Consider the following 12,525-nt stretch of genomic DNA (forward strand, 5'->3'; position numbering starts at 1 on the left):
CAGGAAAGAAACAGCGTGGAATTGCTACCTCAAATGATAAATGTTTTGTCAATATTATTTACTTATATTAGATTTTTTACTGGACACCTACTCTGTAATAGTTAAGTACTCCTTCGCCGTATATAACATATTGCTTACCAGATACTTCTTATCTGCATTTTAAATAAGTTTGTTTTACTAATCAAATGTCGTTGGGCAGTTCATTGTACAGTTGTACGCTTTGGTAAAAAACGCCGTCTTCAGTTTTCCTTTTACTTTCACTGAGTTCTTCTACAGGTTTGATGTAATGTCTTCTTATTTGTTCTTCTCTGCGTACTTCATACACAGAATGTCCTCTACAATTCATTTTATATTTATTGGCTATTATACATTTCATTGCCAAGATATTTCTGGATGTCATAATATACGTCCAACTAAGCTACCACTTATGTTGACAAATCCCATCATCCCTGAAAACTCTTTTTAACATCTTTTTCTAGTAATCCCACAATTGAATTGCTTCTAACAGTATTTTCGGGTTTCTCCGAGGTCCATATTTCACATATCTATACTTATGGATTCAGCCACATACTTTCAGTACACGTTTAGTTGTCTAACATCAGTACACCTTCACAGAAGCTCTAAGGTGGCCATTAGTTTTCGATGTAACACTTTCTTGGCCATCTTAATTGATCTTGCTTTCTAAACAGTTTTGCAGTGCAAAGATTATAAGTAAGACCTACACATTTTTGATCTATTAGGATTCTTTGGCGTTTCTTCGTATGCATAGAAAACCATTTAATGAATTTGCTTGTATATAATGTTTTGGTGCAGAATTTTATAAATTTTAGGAAGGTCTGCACATGTTCTTACGTTAGTGAGATTAAGATAGGACAAGTTACTCCCTCAACTATTTCTCATGTATGGAAAATTATTAAAGATTTTATTACAACCTGAAGCACCTTCAGTTAGTCTCTAGAAAGTTAACAGCCCGAGTAGATATTGATGGAGCCTTGTAGGAAACTAAAAGCTTGAGGTATTTTTATGGTTCTTAGCTCATAGAAATCGCATGTATGGAATTGAAAGCAATTGGCAGCGAGACCATCCCTCAGTAAATCCTGCCGAACAGGCCCACAGCCATACAGGGCAGACAGAAAAACCCCTCGTCGAGACAGGTCTCCAGCAGGACAATGCTGCTATACCTGCAATGGTGCCAGCCGATGGCTGGGCTGGGGGCGATGGACTGAAGAGACGTGTCTACACAGTGGAGTCATAAACTGGACATTGTGTGCAGAGCCCTGTGTACTAAAAATTGACAAGTTTTTGTTGGCAACAATGCTGCCAATAGGCCTGTGACATACTTCCATCGGTTGCCTCAATTGTATAAGCAACTCCAGCGTCTGTTTAGCGTTTAGAGAGAGAGTCTTCATTACACCTCATAGCTAGGACTGACAGGCTTCAAGGCACAGGCGACTAAGATAAAGATCTTTAAGATTGTACCTGTTCACTTGTTGCCATGGGAGGTGATGCGACTTTGGAGAAAAACATCTTCCCCTTCCGCGAAAACTTAAAAACGCCAGTAATTGGCGGTTTCCTTTTTTTTCCAGAGATGCAGGTTTCTTAGCTCTTGCCCTGGTTCAACAGGAGTTTGTGCTGTCATGTGGGAGGGGAGCGCCTCTGGAGCACTATGATTGACTCAAGTCTTCGTGAAGGTGGTGCCATTTGTGCACTTTGTGGGAAAACGGATTTTTTTCTTTGGGAGAGGTGTGAGGCACTCGGGTGCTGGACTTCAATGTGGAAGCATATTCTGGTTGAAGCTCTGGAATGTGTGGTTGGTCCCTGGGACCTGTCCTGAGACTAACTTCACTTGCGAGTAGTTTGGACTGGGGAGCCTGTGGTGAAGTTCTTATTGTACCGACAGTGTGACTTCAAACGTCTTGGACTGCTCGTTTGCCGAGGGCACACTTATTCGTATTTGGTTTACCAGTCTTGATGTGCGCTCTGTCGTATAAGTGATACAAATAAGTCCTTGGTACGACCAGCGACCGGGTAGGTCACACAGTGAAATCTACTGTGATTTCAGGGCTATGGTAGAGAGTAAAATGCGATTCATCCGCCTGATCGCTAGACCGTGAGATTTTTGCATTTATTTCGTGGCCACGATCAATTCACAGGTGCCGCCTTACGTATCGCCTCCGCCACACACATCTCGCCAGCTGCAAGTTACATCGCCGCACGAATCAAACAGGGTAACGTACAGCCGCTCCAGACTTTTCGGGGCGTAGAGATCTCAATCGCCACTTGCTGTCAGCTGCACCTACATAAAAAGTTTCTGTGGATTTGATCAATCAAAGTCTGCTGAATGTCAGATCAATTCAGATTGCGTTATCCACATTTTTAGGACCAGAGTACTTGACTCATTTCTGCCACTCAGGATCCTTGGCCATTGTAGTCTTAAACTATCTGTTAGTTGTTTACGGTGTAGAGTCGAAACTTGTTTAGCATAATTTATGATGAGGTTACCTCAGACTCTAGTACTCCAAATTACTGCATTTCATTATGTGACTGGGGCTCTCAGGCTTCCCTTACCTTCGAATGATAACACTGTGTGTACAAGTACTGTATTCGCCGTCATAAATGTACAGTTTCACGGTTGAATCGTCTCATTCATGCATGTGATTCTGTCTCCTAACGCACGTCAACTACGTCAATGGTTCACACTTAATCAATAAAATCGTAACACACTTTGTCCATAAGAAGCGTCGCCATCGATAGTATATTGCAGGAATTAATAGTACGTGTAGAATGCAGAAATTTGCAAATTACGCTGAGAGGATATTAAAGTACACAGATGTACTTGTTACTTTGTTTTTAACTAGCGATTTCGGTTCAGTTGAGATCAACTCCGGGTATCAAGAAACAATTTCAACCGTGTATTTCACAACTTCAACACATTATTGTACTTGAAATGTTCTATTTAAGTATAGCATTTGTATTAATAAACATGTATTCCGTATTGCAATGTATATATTAACGTCAAAAATGTAATAAAGGCATTTGTGTATTATATGACGTTTATGACAGCTGCCAAACACCGTCTGCACAAAGCAGAACTTAAGATTCTTTAATAGGACTGGAGGTCCTCATGGCAGAAAGTAGGAGAAGAATAACACCACGTTACAGACCTATACTTCGATTCTGAGCATTGCAAATCTCGTGCAAATGAGTTAGTTACCTCCAGTAGTTGAATAAGTGTCGACCTCACCGCAGAAGACTCGGTTTGAAAGGGAACTACGAGTACTTCTTACAGCGCATAAGAAAATATTATTTACGTCTCGGACCACTTTCTTCATTTCACTTATATTTGTATATTGTTATGAGACAAATCTCGTGAAGATCATGGTATCATAGCATCAATCATGCTATGAGATGTACTGTACAAATAAGTGCGCCGTATGGGCAAGTTATCACCAAATTTCAACTGCTTCTCTATGATTTGCTATCTGAGAAAAGACGCGATTTATCAGAAAGCTCTGCTAGTGCGATTTCATTGCCTCAAGTTATCCTAACGAAATGAGAAACCATCTGAAGATGCGACACAACTCGACTGTCTGTGCGATATCTCGCATTGGAGCGTTCGCCAGGATGAGAGAGTTTTCTTACTACGTTAAATTCTTTTGTGAATACCGTTGTATGACACATGCCAGGCATGTCAGCCTTATCATGTTACACATTCCATAAAACGTTGTGCCACTTGCAACTAACAAAGAGAATTTTCATACCAGTTTCTCGACATACCTTGCCTTGAAACCATTTAGAAAACAGATAGTACACCACATTCCACACAGGATGTCCAGGGACGAATGGTCAGTATTCAGGAATACGACAGGAACGATCATTCAAAGCCAAGATGTGTTTTAAACCTAGGTCATAACTTGCATATCTTAAGAGCTATGAGGACTTCATGTTCGAAATGGATCTTTTATACTGCAGTTTTACTTTGAATGTATTGGGAGCAGGTAGTATGGTCCAGAACAGGAAAAAATTTTCTTCAGTGTGGGCTCTAAAGTGCATAGCTTAACAACCGTGAGCACTTGTTTAGTAGAAGAGATACAGTTCGCAGTAGGGAAGATGAATAGGTGCTCGTAACTCTTAAGGTATGCTCTTTAGACCCACGGTTACTGCACATTTTCTCTTGTTTTGGTCCAAGTTACCACCTCTCAAAATAGGGAAAGCAAGGGGCTTTCAGTAGATTTCTTTCACAGTATCGAAGATGGAGAAGTGCTCATAGCTCTTAAAGTACGCATTTTGGCGTCTATGTTCACCAAACATTTTTGCTTTTGAATGATCGCTCCTGTCATGTACCTGAATTTTGATCATTCCTCTTGGGGCACTGTGTTTATGGACGAATCTCGAACCTGGTTTGGTGTAATAAACTGAAGCAAATACTGGTGAACTTTTTGGTTACCTTTTTCTATTTAACTGAACAGCCAAGTAAAATCTGTACATCATGCAAACCATTTTCAGTTTTATTTTATGTGATTTCTGAAGACTGTGTTTATTAGTGCTGACACACCAGTTATCTTCAAAAATGGTTCAAATGGCTCTGAGCACTATGGGACTTAACATCTGAGGTCATTAGTCCCCTAGAACTTAGAATTACTTAAACCTAACTATCATAAGGACATCACCCACATCCATGCCCGAGGCAGGGTTCGAACTTGCGACCGTAGCAGTCGCGCGGTTCCGGACTGAAGGGCCTAGAACCGCTCGGCCACCGCGGCCGGCACCAGTTATCTTCGCTCTCTTTCTTTTTCTATACTTCCTGCTGTCCTAATCACCCTTGCAGTTTGTCTTCTGTTTTATCCCCTCACAATCAGAGTTCTTTTGGTATGTTATACCGAATTTACCACTTATTTCTATAGCTCTCTCTTCACAATAACCAGCGTGTCACGCACAAATCATTCTTAGCTGTTGCTGCATCTTTACTGTAATTTAGAGAATGAAAAGATGCGAGGTTTATTGCGGGTAACAGTAATTACGAAATGTGACAACTGACTTCATTTTAACAATTATTTTAGTAGAACATATGACTAACCTTTTGATTATTTGTACAGTATTTCAGGTTGTTTTACAGGTGGTCCGTTCATCTACCATACTGCGACCTGTGAGAAAAATCCTTATCTAATTTGTGTCGAGAATTCCTCATAGTCCTTTTCAGCCGATGGTAGCTGAGAGTTGATTTACTGTACATGTAATGTAATTTACCACTTAGTACATCGACATATCACGTATATTATGTACCCCACGGCACTAATAGTTTTAATAATTGTTGGGTACTGCATCTAGGATAGAAACGGAATTTTTCAGCTGAGAGGACGAAATTCAGTTTGTGAGGGATTATACTGAACGGGCAGGGTGGGCTTAGAAGCTTAGTGGCCTTGTCACAAGAGTAACGATATGACGTACTGACGCCATCAACAGGCTCTAGTGGAGATAAACGCACAATAACAGTGTTGTGGGCAAACAGATAATGCCACCTGTTACGCATCTCATCAGCCGTGCTCCTGGGTATCACTGGCTGTTCACTAACAGTGAATGGGTACGAGTATGCCCCCGGGCGCAGTATGCATTGTCTCGTCGCTGGTAACAGTATGCTCCGAGGAGAACACTACCAGAGAATCTACGTAGACATTCTAGTGTATTGACGTTAGCATCTAGAACGTAGTTTATATTCGACTCAATAACATACTATAAGGCCTGCCCGTTGGACTGACATTAAATAAAACTACTTGCAATTAAAACAAGAACATTAGGAAGGATAGAAAATAACTTAACTCTGCACTGACACACAAACGAGTACAATTAAAAAAAAAAATTGGATGATACATCCAAGAGAAAGAAAATTGAGCAATTCAGTAACGCGCTGCGTCACCTCTGATCCTTACACAAGCAGTTATTCAGCTTGGTTGGTTGGTTGGTTGTTTTGGGGAAGACCAGACAGCGAGGTCATCGGTCTCATCGGATTAGGCAAGGATAGGTAGGGAATTCGGCCGTGCCCTTTGAAAGGAACCATCCCGGCATTTGCCTGGAGCGACTTAGGGAAATTACGGAAAACCTGAATCAGGATGGCCGGACGCGGGATTGAACCGTCGTCCTCCCGAATGCGAGTCCAGTGTCGAACCACTGCGCCACCTCGCTCGGTATATTCAGCTTGGTACTGATTGATGGATTTGTTGGATAACCTGGGGGATATCTTACCAGATTCTGACCAATTGGCACGCACCAGATCGTCAAAATTCGGAGCTGGTTCAGCAAGGGAATACTCCAAACGTTTTCAATTGGGGAGAGATTCAGCGAACTTGCTGGCAAAGGTATATATCGACAAGTGCGGAGACAAGCAGTGAAAATTCAAGCCGTGTGCGGATGGATTTTATGCTGGCGAACTGTGAGCCCAGAACGACTTGGTACGAAGGGAAATAAAACGAGAGTAGAATATCGTTGAAGTACCGCTGCGCTGTAAGGTTGTGACACAAAACACGCCAAGGGGTTGTCCTATGAAAAGAAATGGTACCCCTGATCATCACCTATGGTTATCTGGTCTTGACGCTCGACAGTCAGGTTAGTATCATACCGCTGTCTGGAGAATCTCCAGTCACGTGATCGCTTATCGTGGCGGCTCGGTTGGGGGCGGTACTCGTCGCTCAAAACAAATACAATCCAGAAAATGATATTCTTGGTCAAAGATGTTTCTGGAGAAGTCCCAGAAAGCGGTGGGATAGCAACGTGACTGTCACCCGTCATACAGCCCGACAACCAGGAGTGATGCTCTGGGCTGCCATTCCATTTTATCTTCGGCGTCCTTACACCACAGAGATACGTTGACGATATTATACGCCCACTTCTCTTGTCTTCACGACAGGCCATCCTGAGCTTACATTTCAGCAAGAGAATACCCGACCACACAAGGTGCGAGTTTCTACTACTTCTCTTCATGTTTGCCAAACCCTACCTTGTCTGCCCACATGAGAACGATTGGAGCATTATGGGAAGGTCCCTCCAACCAGCGATCTAACGAATCGATTGGGCAAAATCTGGCTCGAAATTTCTCAGGACGGCACCAAACACCTCTGCCAATCAATGACAACTGCATGCGTAACGGCGAGATATGGCCCAAGGCATTAATAAGTTGCTCAATTGTGAATCTCTCTCACTTGAATAAATCATCCAATATTTCTGCTGAAACAATAGTCATTTCTTGACTGTATAGGTACATAAAATTTACTAATTTCTGTTCCATTCGAATAATTCCTTCGATGTGCGTCCTTTCCCTCCGTAGAGAGTGCAAAATGGGTTGTTTTGTGGTTAACAGCGTCAGGAGCTTAGTACAGACAGTTGCCATCTCCGGCAGCAAGAGCGGCTCTGCTCCGTCTGGGTGTCATGTCGAACTAACCCTGGTTAACGAATACCGTTAGGTCAACTTGTGGGCGACTGGCAGTGTTCCAGTCTCTCAGCAAACGATGATCAGATATTTCCTGTGGGTAGGAGTTCAGGAGATAGTGATGGCCAGGGCTACAGTAGAACACCTTGTCTATCGAATGGCTCTGAGCACTATGGAACTTAACATCTATGGTCATCAGTCCCATAGAACTTAGAACTACTTAAACCTAACTAACCTAAGGACATCACACAACACCCAGTCATCACGAGGCAGAGAAAATCCCTTACCCCGCCGGGAATCGAACCTTGTGTATCGATTTAGGTCAAGACAGAGAGGGCAGCATGGAATCTTCGTTATACTGTTGACAGACAACACCACGAAGTCCTGCAAGATAGAGTTTAGCAACCGATCTTAACTCGTCATAAATGTCCAAATTACTGGAAGACACTGCGCTGAAGGAACCACGCACTGACACTGATGTGTCTGGTGTTGTTATTGGACTCAACACTGTCAGCGCGCATTCCGCATCCCTTCATGATTAATGTCTTCCCAGACGGCGACGTAATCTTATAATGTTTTAATTGTCCGCATCTCGGAGCCAGAATCATGCTACATTGGTTTGAACAGTATTATAGTGAACTCACATTGAAGTCTCGGCCATCAGATTCGCCTGATGTAATTTCTATGGATCCCATCTGTTTCGCTTTCGGACGCCATCACTGCGTACGCAAATCAGGGGCCAGTTGTTTCATCTAATGCCACATACCTTCTTAAACCTATTAAAGAACTTCGGATCGCTGATACGTAAAATCAGTTATGTATTTCATCCCAAAGACGTAAAGAGAGATTATTAAGCACGTGATCATAATGTCGTAGCTCATGAGTGCGGATGGGATTACTTGAAACTACTATATGCAATTGCATCGAATCCCTCTGGATGCAGAGGTTACGCTTTTACTGTATAGGCCTTTTACAAGTATGTCTGTTTGGAACAGGGGACTGACGACCATGATGTTTAGCCCCCATCAAACCCCAAAACCAACCAACCAATTGGGTCGAAATTCTAATTATTTCTCAGGCACTTTGAGGTTTGTTGCATCTCGCATTTGTGGTGTTTCAGTTTTAACGGCCTGGAATGTTATTTGACGTAGGTCACTATTACGTATAAAAGTAACCACTCCGTCTACAGTCCACAAGTGGCCCATCGGGACCATCTGACCGCCGTGTCATCGTCAGCGGAGGATGCGGATAGGAGGGGCGTGGAGTCAGCACACCGCTCCCCCGGTCGTATTGATGGCATTCTTGACCGAAGCCGCTACTATTGGGGTCGAGTAGCTCCTCAATTGGCATCAAGAGGCTGAATGCACCCCGAAAAATGGCAACAGCGTATGGCGGCATGGATGGTCACCCATCCAAGTGCCGACCACGCCCGACAGCGCTTAACTTTGGTGATTTCACGGGAACCGGTGTAGCCACTGCGACAAGGCCGTTGCCTATATCAAATAACAACTGTCAGGAATTAAAAAAATGGCACTGTGGGAGTCAACTTCTGAGGTCATTAGTCCCCTAGAACTTAGAACTAGTTAAACCTAACCAACCTAAGGACATCACACACATCCATGCCCGAGGCAGGATTCGAACCTGCGACTATAGCGGTCTCGCGGTTCCAGACTGCAGTGCCTAGAACCGCACGGCCACTTCGGCCGCCTCTGGAATTCACATCTTTCCGACTTTCGATGGTGAAAGGCAAGAGTAGCTTTCCGCTTATTTTCAGTTTTTGGCTACTTGTGTGTAAATATCGACACTGGACTTTGGTACTGAGACATGGGTAATTTGCCAAATAACATTAACTGTGTCCCTTTAGTTCACTGTAGCCACACCCATAGCTATTTCACTGACTGGCTTGTAATCTTCTCTCATTGAACTTTTAGATTTTGTAGGTGATATTTGCGTCTAATTTTACCGCGGTGCTTTGGTCTCGCCATCCACGGGAATTATTTTTTATCATAGTCAATAGCTTCCTCTGTTGCATACGCGAAATCCCATTCCATGATATTTCCTACCACAAATAAGTGCCTCAGTAATAGCGTTAAAAGAAACATACGTTTGGAACAATAAGCCGATTCGCAGTTGTAGGAAATGAACTGGAATGTACCAAATACAAGACGGAACCGTAAAACGCATAATTTTTCACTGTCTGGAATTCCATATTCCTGCTTGGCCAATATTCTTCAAGTCCTTGATGAGATCATTCCAAAAATAGTCCACTTTCTCCACGTAAATAATAGCTTTAAAGTCCTTCAGCTTATGGGAGTAAGATTGTCAGTCGGGGACAAGATATCTCACTGAAGATTATTTCATAATATTACCTTTTGGAAACCAGTTTTGTGTCCCCAGTTTAAATAGCAGTCTGCTCAAAGGTTGTTTTGCAAAACGAGAGGTACCAGTTTTCAGTCAGTGTCTTTAGGTGAGTATGAAGTGTAATAATAAATAAGAAATAAATTGCAGTGAATGAAATAAGGAATGGAGGAGGAAACAAGCCACAGTTTAAGAATCACGTTGTTTGTCTGTTTAATTGCAGAACCGCTGGGTGAAATTGTATCTCTGAAGTAAGCAGTGGAGAAGCTTACGACAAATATAAATCAACTGAAATGCTGAAAATTAAAGTACAATGGCCATATCACTGTTTAGTTGTAAAGTAAGATGAGCAACTGTTATAATCTACAATAACAGATTTACAAGCTTACGCCTCAGGATAACTACGAAAAGACAGATGAAAAATGAAAGGACTCTAGAAACCCTGCAATTTATTTAGGAGAAACGCATGATATGGCGTTGGAATAAGGACGGGTAACAATAATTCCTTAGGGAATGAAAAAGAATTAGCTTATTTATGTGATATGCCCTGAAGAGCTTGAATAAATCATTTTAGAGGAAAACAAAGATACCCTACAGGCAGTGAATTGGAGGATTGTATTTCTACTAGATAACGATATCTGTTGCAGATATTCAGGAGTGACTTTCTCCAGCTGCAGGTACAGTTTCACATCATAAACTAATAACGTTAGTGAACAGGTGAATATTTGTAGAATGATCTGATAGCTTCACCATATTGCGATATGGCGTTAGAAAATGTAATCAAGTTTCAAAGTTCACGTTTTGCAGTTTGCGCAGTATAAAAAACTCGGGTCACTGATGATAAGTATGTGTAATTGTCAAGGGCAACGTAGCTGAAAGCGTAACACCATTCTGTTGGTGATAAATGGAACAAATATGAGAATCGTCTTATCGTGTGATGAATTCTGTGAGAGATTTTGACAGCGTCCACCAACAGCTGCCCAGACAGACTAGCAGGCTAGAGGGCAGCGATGTGTAATCTACATGCAGTGAGGCTAGCAGGAGTATTACATGTGAAATGACGCACTGGACACCGTCGGCTGTTCTGCAGCCGCTCGTGAGTTGAGTGACGAACTGATTCATGTCAACAGCAGTATTTTATTTGGCAGGGTTAGCAAACGGACACGGTCTCGAATAGTGCTTTGTTCTCACAGCGTCACCAGGACACTGAATGTATATTTCACCACAATTCTTACAATACAGGTTCCTGCAAAAGCCGTGTGATGAAGTGTAATGATTTAGCACTGCATTAAGAATATACACTCCTGGAAATTGAAATAAGAACACCGTGAATTCATTGTCCCAGGAAGGGGAAACTTTATTGACACATTCCTGGGGTCAGATACATCACATGATCACTCTGACAGAACCACAGGCACATAGACACAGGCAACAGAGCATGCACAATGTCGCCACTAGTACAGTGTATATCCACCTTTCGCAGCAATGCAGGCTGCTATTCTCCCATGGAGACGATCGTAGAGATGCTGGATGTAGTCCTGTGGAACGGCTTGCCATGCCATTTCCACCTGGCGCCTCAGTTGGACCAGCGTTCGTGCTGGACGTGCAGACCGCATGAGACGACGCTTCATCCAGTCCCAAACATGCTCCATGGGGGACAGATCCGGATATCTTGCTGGCCAGGGTAGTTGACTTACACCTTCTAGAGCACGTTGGGTGGCACGGGATACATGCGGACGTGCATTGTCCTGTTGGAACAGCAAGTTCCCTTGCCGGTCTAGGAATGGTAGAACGATGGGTTCGATGACGGTTTGGATGTACCGTGCACTATTCAGTGTCCCCTCGACGATCACCAGTGGTGTACGGCCAGTGTAGGAGATCGCTCCCCACACCATGATGCCGGGTGTTGGCCCTGTGTGCTTCGGTCGTATGCAGTTCTGATTCTGGCGCTCACCTGCACGGCGCCAAACACGCATACGACCATCATTGGCACCAAGGCAGAAGCGATTCTCATCGCTGAAGACGACACGTCTCCATTCGTCCCTCCATTCACGCCTGTCGCGGCACCACTGGAGGCGGGCTGCACGAAGTTGGGGCGTGAGCGGAAGACGGCCTAACGGTGTGCGGGACCGTAGCCCAGCTTCATGGAGACGGTTGCGAATGGTCCTCGCCGATACCCCAGGAGCAACAGTGTCCCTAATTTGCTGAGAAGTGGCAGTGCGGTCCCCTACGGTACTGCGTAGGATCCTACGGTCTTGGCGTGCATTCGTGCGTCGCTGCGGTCCGGTCCCAGGTCGACGGGCACGTGCACCTTCCGCCGACCACTGGCGACAACATCGATGTACTGTGGAGACCTCACGCCCCACGTGTTGAGCAATTCGGCCGTACGTCCACCCGGCCTCCCGCATGCCCACTATACGCCCTCGCTCAAAGTCCGTCAACTGCACATACGGTTCACGTCCACGCTGTCGCGGCATGCTACCAGTGTTAAAGACTGCGATGGAGCTCCGTATGCCACGGCAAACTGGCTGACAGTGACGGCGGCGGTGCACAAATGCTGCGCAGCTTGCGCCATTCGACGGCCAACACCGCGGTTCCTGGTGTGTCCGCTGTGCCGTGCGTGTGATCATTGCTTGTACAACCCTCTCGCAGTGTCCGGAGCAAGTATGGTGGGTCTGACACACCTGTGTCAATGTGTTCTTTTTTCCATTTCCAGGAGTGTACAATATGAGTAAAGAAGATTGGAG

The sequence above is a fragment of the Schistocerca americana genome, chromosome 5, assembly GCF_021461395.2.
Source record: "Schistocerca americana isolate TAMUIC-IGC-003095 chromosome 5, iqSchAmer2.1, whole genome shotgun sequence".
Taxonomy (NCBI): Eukaryota; Metazoa; Arthropoda; class Insecta; order Orthoptera; family Acrididae; genus Schistocerca; species Schistocerca americana.